At 39.8% G+C, this 13,811-nt stretch overlaps 1 protein-coding gene across 3 annotated transcripts in view; it reads right to left on the bottom strand.

Annotated features, from left to right (window-relative positions):
- The window catches only part of plcb1l (phospholipase C beta 1-like), a 115,082-nt gene that overhangs the window by 87,760 nt on the left and 13,511 nt on the right, over positions 1-13,811 (bottom strand). The gene's annotated exons all lie outside the window — the stretch shown is intronic.

The following is a 13,811-nucleotide window of genomic DNA, read 5'->3' on the forward strand; positions in this document are numbered from 1 at the left end:
CCGACCCCTTCATGACTCTGACATTTAAAAGATGTGCAGTTGGAGAATTTGTCACATGAGCAGAAGTGAGAGCTGGCATGTCAAGCTCAAGAGCTGTCTGAAGCATGATAAATATTTGGAATGTGGCAATTATGTTAAACAGAATTTGATCAACATGTTTTCACACACAGATAGAACTCATCCCCGGACTCAGTGCAATAACAGACTCTGTGCGACTCATTGCTCCTTATATATACTGTATATTTTTTTAATTTGTAGAGTATTTATTACATTATTTACGGCTATGAATGTGTATGTGGATATGGGTGAGATGTGCTTGGATTGTGTTTGAGTGTGGTGCTGGTGTATGAGTACATATTTGATATTTTATATGCTGCAGCTGGATTGCTCATACAGAGGTTTTTTTTGTATAAAATGCAATGACAATAAAGATCCATCTATCTATCTTTCCATCTATCTTATTTCTATTTCTGATATCTAGTGTTCAATAAATTGTTTAATGTGTAAAGTGTCAAAACTATTCAAAAGACTGTCCATTGTAGAGGCAGGAGAATGAGAATTTAGTTCTTTGATTTTCCTGCATTCTGTTCTTTATGAATGACTAAGCTTTTCAGCTCTATTTGGAACATTATGTGTTTTTGTTATGACTCACTTCTTTTGCAGTTGAAATGTCTGCCCTCTATCCACCTGGCAGTGGGTGCAGTCACTCCTGGTCAGCATTTGTGCCTTCAAACTGCTGACCCAAAAATTTTTTTTTTGGTTATTAAGCCTTTGCTTGTTTGAAAACCTCTTGTTTATTTCAATATTAGAACTGTTGAGCCTGTTTAGGGGAATTTTGTCGGGAAATGTTGATTAACACGAGAACGACCGGCAGTCTATCACTACTAGAAAGGCCATAGCGGTCATTTTGACTGTTTACAAATTATTTGCATATCATGCATTTCAATAATCAATATCAAATATAAAAATAAATGGATCTGTAATGTTGTGAAAGGTATAATAAACTTCAGCACACAAACATTAAATTCTAATGAATTTGAAATTTGAATAGTTTATCGAAAACAGCAGCCGGCGTTTTTTGCGAATGGGAATGATCTCTGTATCATTGTCAGATTCAATCTCAGAGCCAGTGTCAGATGAAGTTTTGAGAGACCAGGAGACATCACCTTCCGTATCTGAACCTGCCTCCATCAGACTCTGCCTCATCAAGGCTCTGGAGCATGGCTAAAGCCTCTGTGGCAGTCATCCTCCTCCTTTCTGACATTTTGTTCTATCCTGTTCTAAATCAGATTCTAATTTACTCTATTCTGCCTTTTCAATGTTGATTAATTCAAATGTATGTCTTCTATTCTTTCTATATGGTTTTAGGCGGGTAAGCTTTCTTTCCTCCTTCGAGCGTTATAAACAATAGTTGCTAGGCAACGGTGATGCGCACCTTCAAGAGCAGGAAAAAGTAGCAAATACTTAAATGATACACTGGCTATAATGCATGCAGTCAATATGACCGCTATGGACTTTCAAGGTAGAAATACTCAAAACTCTTTTGTGTTTTTGATAAAATAACAATGCTAGAATAAAATATAGACACATTTAGGAAAAGTCATGGTCCTGTAGTTACATAGATTTTATTTTAAGTAAGTGATTACATTGCAAAATTAAAAAACAGTCAAAACGACTGCCTTGGTCTTTCTAGTGTTAAACCATTTTTGGACTTCCAGAGTGATTAAGCTATTTTATATATTTTTAGTATTATAATGGTGTTACACCGAACAGACTTGGGTCCTTTCCCTTTTTCATCTTTTCTTTTCATTTTTGTCATTTGATCCTCATTTTCGTTTTTGCAGTCATTACCTTCCACTGCTGCATCTTCAAGCCATCTTTAGAAGTCAAATATCACACCGACTGTGGAGCCAAGTTTCTCCAAACTAATATAGAAGGTTATTCCCTGTGGATAATGTGTAAACAAGCTAGAGAGATTGTCGATGCATCCTATTTCTGGATGTAGGATTTACTCACACCTTAAGGGATCTTAAAGTTATCAGTCGAGGCAGAATCTGGATAACAGACACGTCTAGAAATACGATAAGAATTTTATCATGCTGGATTTGCAGCTGTTCCAGTTTGACTATCGACCGTCTTTGTGAGAAGAAACACACACACATGCATTTAAATGTGCCTTTTCAGTGGGTTAAATGAGGACAGCAAGAATTACATGTGTGGAGTTAAGATAGAAATAAGTACGATTAAGTGACTATGGTTATCAGTTTGGGGCGAGTTCACCGTCAGACAGAGGGAGAATGGGCCCAGGGGTTTGAGGTCAGAGGGAATAACTAAGAAGAGGGAGGGAAGGAAAGGAGGGAAGGCGGCAAGAGAGGAGTGAGGAAGCTATGAGGGGACAAAAACAGCGAGGCCGAGAGATGGAGGAGGGTGGCTGAGGCTGATAGTGGCTATCAGCAGCCGACACGCTCCGAAAAACAACCAATGCTGAGATAAAGGCTGCGGGAAGCTTTGTTCTATACATCAGCGCACACATTCACACATCAGGTAACACACACACACACACACACACACACAAACACAACTGTGCAGAAAAAAAAAAAATGTACACACACACAAACTCCAACTCCGCCCCATCATCAATCTGCAGCATCTGCCATGTTCGCTCATTATAAACACTCGCGGACCGAGACCCATGATGAGAACGACTCTTCTTCTTCTCCTCATACTGGTCACCCTTTTCCCCCCCTCGGCATGCTAGGCCAATCAAATATTGGACACGCTCACACGCACAGGCACACACTCACACATACACAGTGATGGATGGAGGCTAGTAAGGGATACTGGAGGGAGTGTACTTCTTTCTGACAGATAGCAGAACCAGGTGGGATGACAGAGAAAGCAGAGCCTCTTCCCTCATCTGTCCATCATCCTCTCCTGTTCTCTCTCTCACTGTCTTTGTTATGCTTCTTGCTGGATTTCCCCCTCCCTCTTTTCCTCTCTTACTCTTACCCATGTTTTCCTCTGCTGTCTCTCTTGTCTCACCTAACCTCTCACTGGACATCTGCCTCCTCAGTTCCCCCTCATCCTCCCCTCATGCTCCCCTCCCGTCTTCTCGAATCTTGACAGCAGCTCTCGTGTAGATGGATGACGCTTCACATCTTGATCCCCTACTGAAACACGACAGACACACACACACACACGCACAAACCATAACACATCAACCCCCGACCCTTCCTCCATATTTAAGCTCCTCTATCCGCAGCAGCTTCCTTCAGGCACACTGTGGATAGCTCTTATCTGCTGCTGTGAAACATCTGAAATTCCTTTCAGAGGTCCTGGTGTGAGAAAAACACACCAAAAAAACATTCAGGAAAGCATTCACACACACATATAGGCATAAATATGCAAATAAAATCCCAGGAAAGGATGAGTCAATGTAATTAGAGGCCAGACAAGACGCAAACACTTCAGCAGATAACACACTTACACAGAGTGATGCACTTGTACATTCACTCCACTTCTCAATGTGATATATCCTTTTTAATAAATCAAATAGTTTCCTTTGGGCATCTTTGTAATATATCATCCTTCTTCCTGTATATTAAACTCGCCATGTCTTTGCAAGTAACAATTTTAATACAAATGGAAATCGTTGGCGTTCGAGCAAAGGCTGAAAGCTACATTCATCCACACCACGTCTCTGTATTGAAGTCTGACTGTGAGAGTCTGTGTGTGTTTGTGCTGAGGCTCTCAACTGAAGTCCTTTGAGAATCACTGCCAGTGGCAGATACAGTGCAGCTCTGGCTCTCATCTCTCACATCACCTCATTTAGGCACCTCCTAAGTGCAATCCACAGGCTCTTTGAAGTTAGGACAAAGCGGACGGATGACAGAAATGTATTCTTCACTTACTGTCTGCAGGCAACGATCTCTGTCTCTCCCTTCCTGTGTCAGTGTCCCTTTTTCTCCAAGATCCTTCCTTAAACGGCCTCTCTTTATCCCTCCTATTGCCGCCACACTGCTCTTCTTCTTCTTTCTAAATCAGCTAGATGATTCGATGTAGAATAGGATGAGGATGAGTGAAAGTATGACATGATGCTGGCATTAACTGCCAACTATTAACTACCAAAAATGTAAAACATTTGCTTGAAAAAGCCTGGCAAATTGTGTTGTGTTTGAGACCTGTTGTGCACATGTTCCACACCATGCAGGTCACTAGAAGGCTGATTGATGCGTCTGATTTCTGTAAGTGCTGTCAAATTAATCAAAATGTCATCGACATCACAATAAGGCAAAGTGCATCTTCCAAGCTGCAATATTTGGAGAACTTAAACTTCATTATAATGCTGAGAAATCAGTATTATAGTGAAGTTTTGCATAGCTACATAGATGCCCTATTCCACAAATGGTATTCTCCACTTTAAAAAAAAAACACATCATGGATATTTGACACTGACCCCAAGAAAAGGAGTGACAAGTCACATGCTGTCCATTGTCAACTTTGATTCGATGCCAAGCCCCATAATGGCAGGTTTTACGCCAAGAGCCCTCAGTATCCATGTGTGCGGTGTTCCATCCACGCCACATGCTTTGAAGCTGATCCCGCCCTCTTGTCAATACTCATGTTTCCAGTAAGCCTGTCTCATCCACGTCCCAGAAGCGCCATTCCACTGTGCTCAGCGAGAACTGCCATGACTATTTTCGACGGAGACACTTCCAGCATGCATCAAGCTGACACGGGTCAGGGAGTCAGAATGGGAACACACAGTGCATCCAGTCATCTTGACTGACTCCAAATCCTATATCCCATTACATATACTTCGTCAACAAAACTTCAAACCAGTCACCAAATGCACAGCAAATCTACTTCAGAAAGGCAAAGCAACCTGTTGTTTGTACATTGTTCTCTTTATTAGCGCATGATCTTGTTTAGCAGTTACAGATTCTTCAGAGCCTGACTGGTAATGACTGAATGAATACATTACATTTTGATCTAAACAGAGCTGAAATCAACCCAACGCTCAGTTTTTGTATCATGAAACAAACATAATCTGAGAGCACTGACCAGAACTAGGGGGTCAGTGTAACATGTTCAGGTTTTTATATTTCAAATAAAGACATTCAGAAGATAAAAGTCTTTTAGAGTTGATGAAGTTCGCCCACAACATCAAAATATGCTATAAATGCAGTGTGTTCACATATTTCTCTCTTTGTATCACAGGTTACCTTTGTTTTTCAGAGGAGATGCTTTCCAACAGGCTCAAAACGTCACCTTGTCTATCAGTCTGTCTATTCAACTGTGTCATAGCAGTAAGTGCAGCATTACTGGGGAGTAAAACACATAAATCTGCCAGTGAGTTAGACTTCCCTAGAAGTGATGACAATAAAGCGGTCACAGTCCAGTTATGACCCACTCCCACTCACAAGCCAAGTGCCTTCTGTCCTCTCTGGTGTCAAAGGAAGCCAATGATGTGTGTTTGTCTACAGTTAAAGCTTTGAATACAAATGGAGGACAATATGAGCACCAGCAGAGTGCTAAAGGCTTCAGTGTCATCTCTACTTCAGTTGGGCTGCTAATGAATCAGTGCATGCACATTCTCTGTGTCCCTGCCGTCTTCTCTTCTAATGGGGGAGGTGTTTTCCTCTCCCTCCTGTCATGTATCTCTCTCTCGAGGAAGAATCAAACAGGAGCTGGTATTTGCTGAAGACTGCTGCACTTCTTCTTCTGCTGCTACAGAGCATCCTCCAAGCAGTTTACATTTGATACCTTGCAATCATTGCACCAAATTGAATTGACTTTAGTGTAGGGAAGAAAGGCGACTGACCCACATTTGTGACACACTTAGTTGCTCGAGCGGAAGTGGAACGGTGAGAGATAGAGGGGAGTCTGCAGGGGGAAATTTTGAGGGGGTTCGACAACAGAGTGATTGCCTGGCACAAAACTTTCTGAATTCACTTGAATCAGCCATAGAGACCAGCCAAAGAACATTGAAGTGACAGGTTATGTTTTTTTATTTATGATACAAACTGTGATAGTGGACAAAATATCCAGGTACCGCATTTTTATAGCCTCAACCAGTTTCTGTTGGCGAGGGTTTTGTTCAAAATGTAAATGTTTTTGATGTAAGAGTCATATCTTTGTTAGCAGGATAGATTTACTTTTCTCCAAAACTATTTTCCTACTTGGAGACATTTATTATCTCCAATAAAAGCCAAATTGATTCCCCCTGAGTTGCTAATAAGCTTTTGGATGAGCACATTGGTGTACAAAGAGACAGTAGTTAGCTAATTGCAACCGAGTACAAAGGAATTCAGCTTAAAATGATAGCAGCAGGGTGGCGTGAAAACCCAGAAAAAAACTCAAGCTGGTGGGAATTACGGTCCTCTTAAACATCAGAAGGCTTTCTAATACAATGATTAAGATTCATTTGTATCCAAGCAATCCATACAATGACGAAAAAAGATCAAGCAGAGAGAGCTGTCTTAATATTAGATAAGGGTAATTCAAGGCTTTCGAGGGTGATACAAGACATGCAGCCCTTTCCTTACAATCTTGTAAATGATTAACACGGGATGTCAACAGAAAGAAAAAAATCCTGTTTGCTCTCTGTGATTATTAATAGTCACTAACCCACTGAACACTCCACGTCCGGCTCTTTTAAACAGAGTTACAAACCTCTTCTTAGCAGCCGCCCACTCGAGCTATTGGTCATTTGTTTATATCCAGGAAGCAGTAGAAGTTGTTGGAAAACAAAAAGGCTCGTCATTACCGTAGTAGCAAATGAGACTTGAATGTAAGCTGCTCTGGTTCCTCAAGCAAAATTAATTTAAAAGAAATCTATTGAGGCCTTTCCTTTGAATGACGATATAAAAAAACCAGCAGGAAACATTGGAGAGTCAGGAACAGAGAGGGGGAAGAAAGAGAAATGAAGGCTCTTAATGTATCAACAGTGTCAATAAACTACAGTGCTGTATTGTTTTTTTAAGAGATGTGTTATGTGATTAGAGAAGAATGTGCTGTGGGGAAAAACGTTGAGTCTTTGAAGAGGATCATTATATTGATCTGGACTCTGAACTGTCTAAACCTTGATGAGATGTTTGATTGGTTTCTTGAAACTTGAAAGTCTCTTGAAGTCTCTTTCAACATTCTTGAGCAGGAAAACTGATAAACTTTGTTCAACAATCTTCACAGAATGAAAGAACTTGTTTGACAGAACAGTGCTGTAATGAGCAGCTGGGTTTATCAAATATATCAATACTAAATGACGGCTGAAGAGAAACAGGAAATGTTGGGAGAAGAGAGTGGGGGAATTGACATGCAACAAAGGGCAGAGATCGGATTTTGAACCCATGACCGTAGTGAAGAGGGCTATAGCCTCCATGCACGGGGAGTGCAACATAACCACTAGGCAATCCGGCGCCCCTAAATACTTTCTCTATACCATCAGTTTGAAACGAAAGATTTCAATTGATTTTACATACGATGTCAAAAGTAACAAATCTATATATGTTTTTATTTCAAAAGATCTACAATCACACATTCAACTCCAGACTTGGTGTCTGGGGATGTAAATACTGCCACACTTCAAGTGGATCTTAAGAGATGATTGAGAAAGATCGTTTTTATGAATGAGTCTACTTTTAGTTTAATCTGAAAGCGTTGGCATAACGAACAACCTGTTGTAGCTGTTAAGCGACTTTGACTGAATCAGATCTGTGTGCAGGTTATGTGTGTTTAGACTAGAGCAATTTTCAGAATGGAATAAGATCAGATATTACATTGTCCTTTTGTATCCTGGAATTGCACCGAAGTTTAAAATTCTAATATTATACAATCCTATCGGCAACACATTTCACAATAGACACTCGTTTAACTTTGAGTAAGCGGAGGCTGTTTTATGTGCTCTTCAGTATACACGCAGGCTGCCGGTGGTGCCTTTGCATGTTATCTTAAGATGATGTTCCACTCCTTTGTGCATTTTGTTTAAACTTCATAAAAAGCTTCTGTGACTATGTAACTGGATGTTTCTTTCACTTTCATCCTCAACCTTCCCACTGTCAGCAGCGAACAAAAGCCTTTTTTACTGCTGTTGACATGAAAGAGTGGAAACACTTTAGTACAGTATTCTCTCTCTCTTTGAAACAAACAAAAAAAAAAATCAAGAATTTGCCTTCACAGCAGGAAAAAGAAATCACTTAAGACACGCAATTCTGAATTCATTATTCTTTTAATTCTTTGTTCTTTTAACTTTCCCACTTCTCATCTTTCTGCTCTCAGCGACAGTGCAGATGAGAGGAGAAAGAGAATGGAGGAACTTCATTACTGCCTGAACTTTTGACTTTCACTGCGCAGTCAAAGACCAGAAATGAGAGGATAACTAACGTTTTTGACAAAAAGAAATCCAATACTCTTTATTTAATAAGCATTTGACATTTAAATCAAGATAGAGTGATCAAATGTTTTCAACATTTCAGTGAAATTTCAGTAAGTTTACCTTATGATAAGTTAAAAGTTGTTTGGGTTCAAGTCAAGAACATATTTTCAGTGATGTCACGCTCCTTCGGTCCTCCTTGCAGGATAACGTCCACTTATGTGCACATGCCTTGGCTTCATTTTCCAATAGCAGAGGGTGTTACTTGGTTTCACTACAGTGCACACACTTAAAAATCCCAGGGTTAAATCTCATTGTTTTTTAATGGTGTTGTACTGTTGTCTTTAGTTTTTCTATTAATCCTCAACCAGTTAAAAAAGACAAAGCTTACCTAAAAACTCTATATTTCTTGCAGGCATGCTTGTCTCTTCCTGTTTAAAATCTGTGATTTGGTTTTCTTTTCAAGCTTCAGTAAGGCCATTTAGTTGCACTTCATTCGAGTCCCTAAATTTGGTTCATTTTGGTTGGCATTTCATTTGGCAAAGAGATTAGTTGGGTGGAGGATTATAAATTACAGAATTTTCTTCCCTGCTTTTTTGCAGCATTAACACCCGAACAAACAGATGAGCAACATTAGGCTGCTGCGCTCCGTATAAGCGTCTTCGTCAAAGCCCGGGATGAAAAAGGAAGGAAGTGTGCTCTCTTATTGAGGGCTTGTCTACAGTAGGACTTCAAAGTCTTTTGGCTGAATGCCTTTATTTGAAAGAGCTCCCTGAGGAGAGCAGCCACCTGGCTTGGTACAGCGACGACAGTCAAATCACAGCAGCAGGGGGGTTTTGAGTATTTTGCGGCATCAAAAAACAAGCTGCATGGATTGGATTGTCATGGCAACTGGGCTGGTTTAGCGTTTGAAGTGAAAGGACTGAAAAAGAAAGAAGAGAACGGAAGAAAGAGCAGGACTCTGTGTACCATTTGACTCATAAAACAAATCCCTCACAACATTTGAAATGTCAGTTCACCAGAAGCATCATCATTTAAATGTCTCAGCTGTGAATTCTCAGTAACAGTAATCGATCTAGCATACTTTAAACGTATAGAGCAAATCAATGACTGAGAGATTCAATTAATGCTTTCTGACCCGTGATTATTTTACTCACAGAGACAGTTTCAAAGATCAATAAACTACCATGAACGACTGTGACCTCGGATTTCTGACTCCATGATCAAAAAGTCCAACATCTGTGAACTCCAAACAGAGGCTGTCTACTGATCCACACATTTTATTGACAGTGACCATAAAAGTCCATGTGGAGCCAACTCATCAGGAAGTGCTCCAGTGAGTCAAACACATTGGATTAAAAAATAGAATACAATTTTCATTCCATAATTTTAAGACTTCTGAATAAAAATAACAATGAGATAATCTAAATGTAGCATATGATTGTTTACTTTTTAAATGTGGGTGAGGGAAAAAAGTAAAGATATTCCTTAAGAGACTTTGAATTAAGTCTGGAGTGATCTTTGGACAGTGCTGTCACAGTGGTACACACTTACTGCTGTGACAGTAACAGTATTTGGATTTTTTTTTTTTTTTACTTTGGTTAAAACCTTTCTTTTAATGCAGGTTTAAAAGATGTTTTAAAGTCCCTTCACTTAATAACACATTCCCTTTTTAGCTATTTACACCCGTGTGTGTGTGTGTGTGTGTGTTGTTGTTGTTTTTCACATGAGGTTAAAATCAGATGTAAATAGTAAAACAGAAACATGCAAGAACAACTATTACACGTTAACAACAATCTCCTAGTTTAGTTAAAAGGCATGCAACATTTCGATCTGCTTTTGCTGGACATTTTTGTCACTTTCCAAAAGTAACCTTGACGACGGCAGCACAATGACACAAAGCTTACAAAGAGGAGTGCAGAATTTTGTCGCTTTATAGAATTAAAACTGAATGAAAAACCAAAAGTGTCTCAAAGGGGACGCTCTTTTTGTGATTAATTTGCATTTGTCATTTCATTAGCCTCTTTAAATTAAGACTTTTTATCGATCCTTTGTTTGTGCAGCAAACCATGTGATCATTCGTCTTAACTATTTAAAAAAGGACAAATGGTCAATCATTTTGTCTTGGCACTTTCACATGGTTAGAAAGCATTAGCGTCAGGAGGACGTTTAGCCAATATAAGAAACAAGAGATGAGGAAGAATTGAGTTGTCATTTTGCTCAGTCTTCATCTTACATTTAGATTTCTTTTTTTTTTGGGTCTATTGTGCACCACATGCAGCCTTTACTGGTCCAGCTTGGTAGCACTGTTAAAAAGAAACCAGGCATAAAGAAGCTGACGCTGACTGTTTCGGTTATATTGTGGTGCACAGCTCAACCAACAGCTCAGCTCTGTCACAGCCATGCAAATATCTAACTGACAGCTACAACAGCAGCCTGACCTCCGCTGCACATTTAAATCTATTCAAATCATGGCCGTGACAGAATGACAACTCCAGACTGCAGACAAACGTTGCTGCACCTGTGGGCCTATAAGCTACAGAACCTTACATCTGACATTTCATGCTAAAGGTTTGAATTTATAAATAAATAAAAAAGCTTCACGTTTTGCACATCTTACATGCTGCCTTGGATGTAAATGAACCCCAGTTGCCTTGGAGGATAATGCAAGATGGAATATATGAATATTTGAGTTTTCTTCTTCTTCTTCCTTGCACGCAGCATGATATCAGAAAATGCAATCTTGCAGGTGCAGGTAAAGATAAGCAATTAATAGACTTTTAACAACAGTTGTTATCAATACTAAAGCATGGTTACCGTCATTCCATCAAGAGAAAAGGAATTACTGGTGTGAAATCGAGGTGGCTACCCTTAGAGCGCTGCAGCTTATTAATGCAGCAAAACCAATATATGAGCAGGGCAGGTAATAATGAAGAGGTAATCAGCGTGTCCAAAGACAGTAATGATAGAGCGTGCATAGAGAGAGAGAGAGAGAGGGAGGGAAAGACAGAAAGGAACAGAAAGAGGAAAGAGCGTGAGAGTGAAGCAGACCTTTCAGCTGACTGCAGTCTATCGAGCAGAGATTAAGTCAATTTACCGGCATCACTGTTCACCATACATCTCAGTGCTCCACATCAAAATTTCATTAAGCCCTTTCTCTGGTACCGGAAAGACATGCATACATTTTATACGCTTGAAATAAGAGAGCTTTTTTTTTCTTTTCACATTGTTCAAGTGCGTGGAACAAAGCGGGTAAAGAGAAAGTCGGTGTAATCATCTGAGTCATCCTCGTCCAAGGTAAGTTTCTTTATTTGCCACGCACTCTCTTCTACCTGCTCGACCTTTTTTTTTTGCTCCAGCATGAATGAGTGCAAAACCTCCGCCAATCAAATGATGAGAACTCAATGTCAGCGTGCTTTCTATGTTGAATGAAAGGAATCAACAGAATATGGAAAAAAAAAAACAAGCCAGCATAAATGTTGTAAGTTAGACAAAGAGAAGCTTAATCACCCTCTTCACTCAGACAGACAGTGAACATTTGACCAGACGAACATGAGCTGTATTCTGTAAGCAGAAAATCTAACTGTACTCAAGCTCTCAGTAGAAGCAGAAGCATTATATGATATGGTTTGAAATCAAGTCGTTAAATATCTATAGCTTCAGATTTCTTTGTTTTTACAAACATTTCAAACAATTTTTGCTTCCCCAGTTTTCAGCAATGAAGTGCCCAACCAAAAACATTCAGAGCGAAGCACACACAATTATCTCTTAATGTTTTATACCCAAATGTTGGTTCAGTTCACGAATGACCAAAATAATAAATCAGATGGTCGTTAAAGTCATGAAAAAAAGACATTAGATAAGCTACAAGTAAAGAGTGTTTGTGTGAGCTGCTTTATAAGGAAATCAGAAATAACAGTAGATACAGTAGGTCAGGTAAATGTGCTTCATTCACAGCAGGTGTAGTCTTCAAAGGCAGTAATAACAATGATAGGAAAATACTTAAATTATAATGTTGTTATCCTTTAAATGTCAGTCAGGGGAATAAGAGTCAATATTTTGTTGGAGGCGTTGGCTGCAGAGCTGATGCAGTAGGTACAAGTCGTGTAGCGTCTGGATTTAAATGAATACTTTTAAAACACTCTCAGCTCCTCAGAGCATGCTGCTCCGTCTCTTCTTCTATCCTCCAAAACCTGACAATCACTGCACAGCACAACATGAATTCTTGGCCCTGTCGTCCAATTATTATCAACAAATATCAATGACAAGCTGGGTTTTTTAAATAAAGCTGTCAAGTTAGCAATTAATAAATAAGCACTATCCAGATACATTTTCAAAATGAAACTTTCCGACCAACTTTTCACATTTAATGACTTGTGCACATTAAAAAAACATTGACGCAGCGGTTAATGTTGCAAAACTGTTTCATTTCACTCATGTTAATTCACCAAGACTGTGTTTATTCAGAGGCACGAAAACTAATTTGTTAGGTTTAAAATTGTTATGCTCATTAATCTACATAGCATAATAACATATTTTTTTAATGAAGTAACTAACCTTGGCCCTTGTTGGCCATTTGTTTTTACACAGGGATAAAACCCTGACCTCCTTGAAGTCCCATTCTTGTTTGATCATCCACTGCACCGACTCAGATCCCAATAGGGATAAGATAAGAGGACAGCTTCAAAAATGATGCAAGAGGAGCTACATATTGAACGGTGGTTGACTGACCAGGCTCCTTAAGAACTTGGAAAAGCTAACAGCAGGGCAGGGCAGGGCTATTTCATGTGACTAAATTACATTTGAAGGTAGTCTTGTCCACTCTGTGTGTATCCCTACATGTTTTTACTGACTCTGAGCTTTCGTTGTTATCCTTCACGTGCTGCATCATCGCCATCATTCACAAGCCATGTGATTGGCTAAGCTTATCACTTGAATCCAGGATGTCAGAGCTGCTCAGTCAGAGCTGCTGCCATCCCTAAGTCACCTCTGTTACCCTGGCAGACTCAGCCGAGGAGCAGGGATTCAAACTGTTGGCACCAACGGAGCCTTTAATCAGCCAAAAGACTCTAAACGGACAAAAAAGCCCTCTTTCCGGATCTGCGGCTCAGGGTATTGTGAACCAACTCCAGTTTTTCAAGAGAGGAAATGAACAGAACCATGTCCCTCCTCCTACTCACTACTTACTTTGTGTGTGTGTGTGTGTGTGTGTGTGTGTGTATGTGTGTGTGTGTGTCTGCCTGTCAGAGCGTGTATTTACCAACCCGTACACCGGCACAGCATCGAATAAAAGAAGTCCTAATCGGAATTCAAGGAGAGAAACAGGGCTAACTGAAGCGCAAACAAAGGCTTCTGAAGTCACACAGTACCTACTAATGCAAAAGAGTTTGACAGCGCTTCTCTTCTTCTCACACTTCTCTTTTTCTCCCTCTCACCCTCA

This window comes from Labrus bergylta, chromosome 15 (assembly GCF_963930695.1).
Source record: "Labrus bergylta chromosome 15, fLabBer1.1, whole genome shotgun sequence".
Lineage (NCBI taxonomy): Eukaryota > Metazoa > Chordata > Actinopteri > Labriformes > Labridae > Labrus > Labrus bergylta.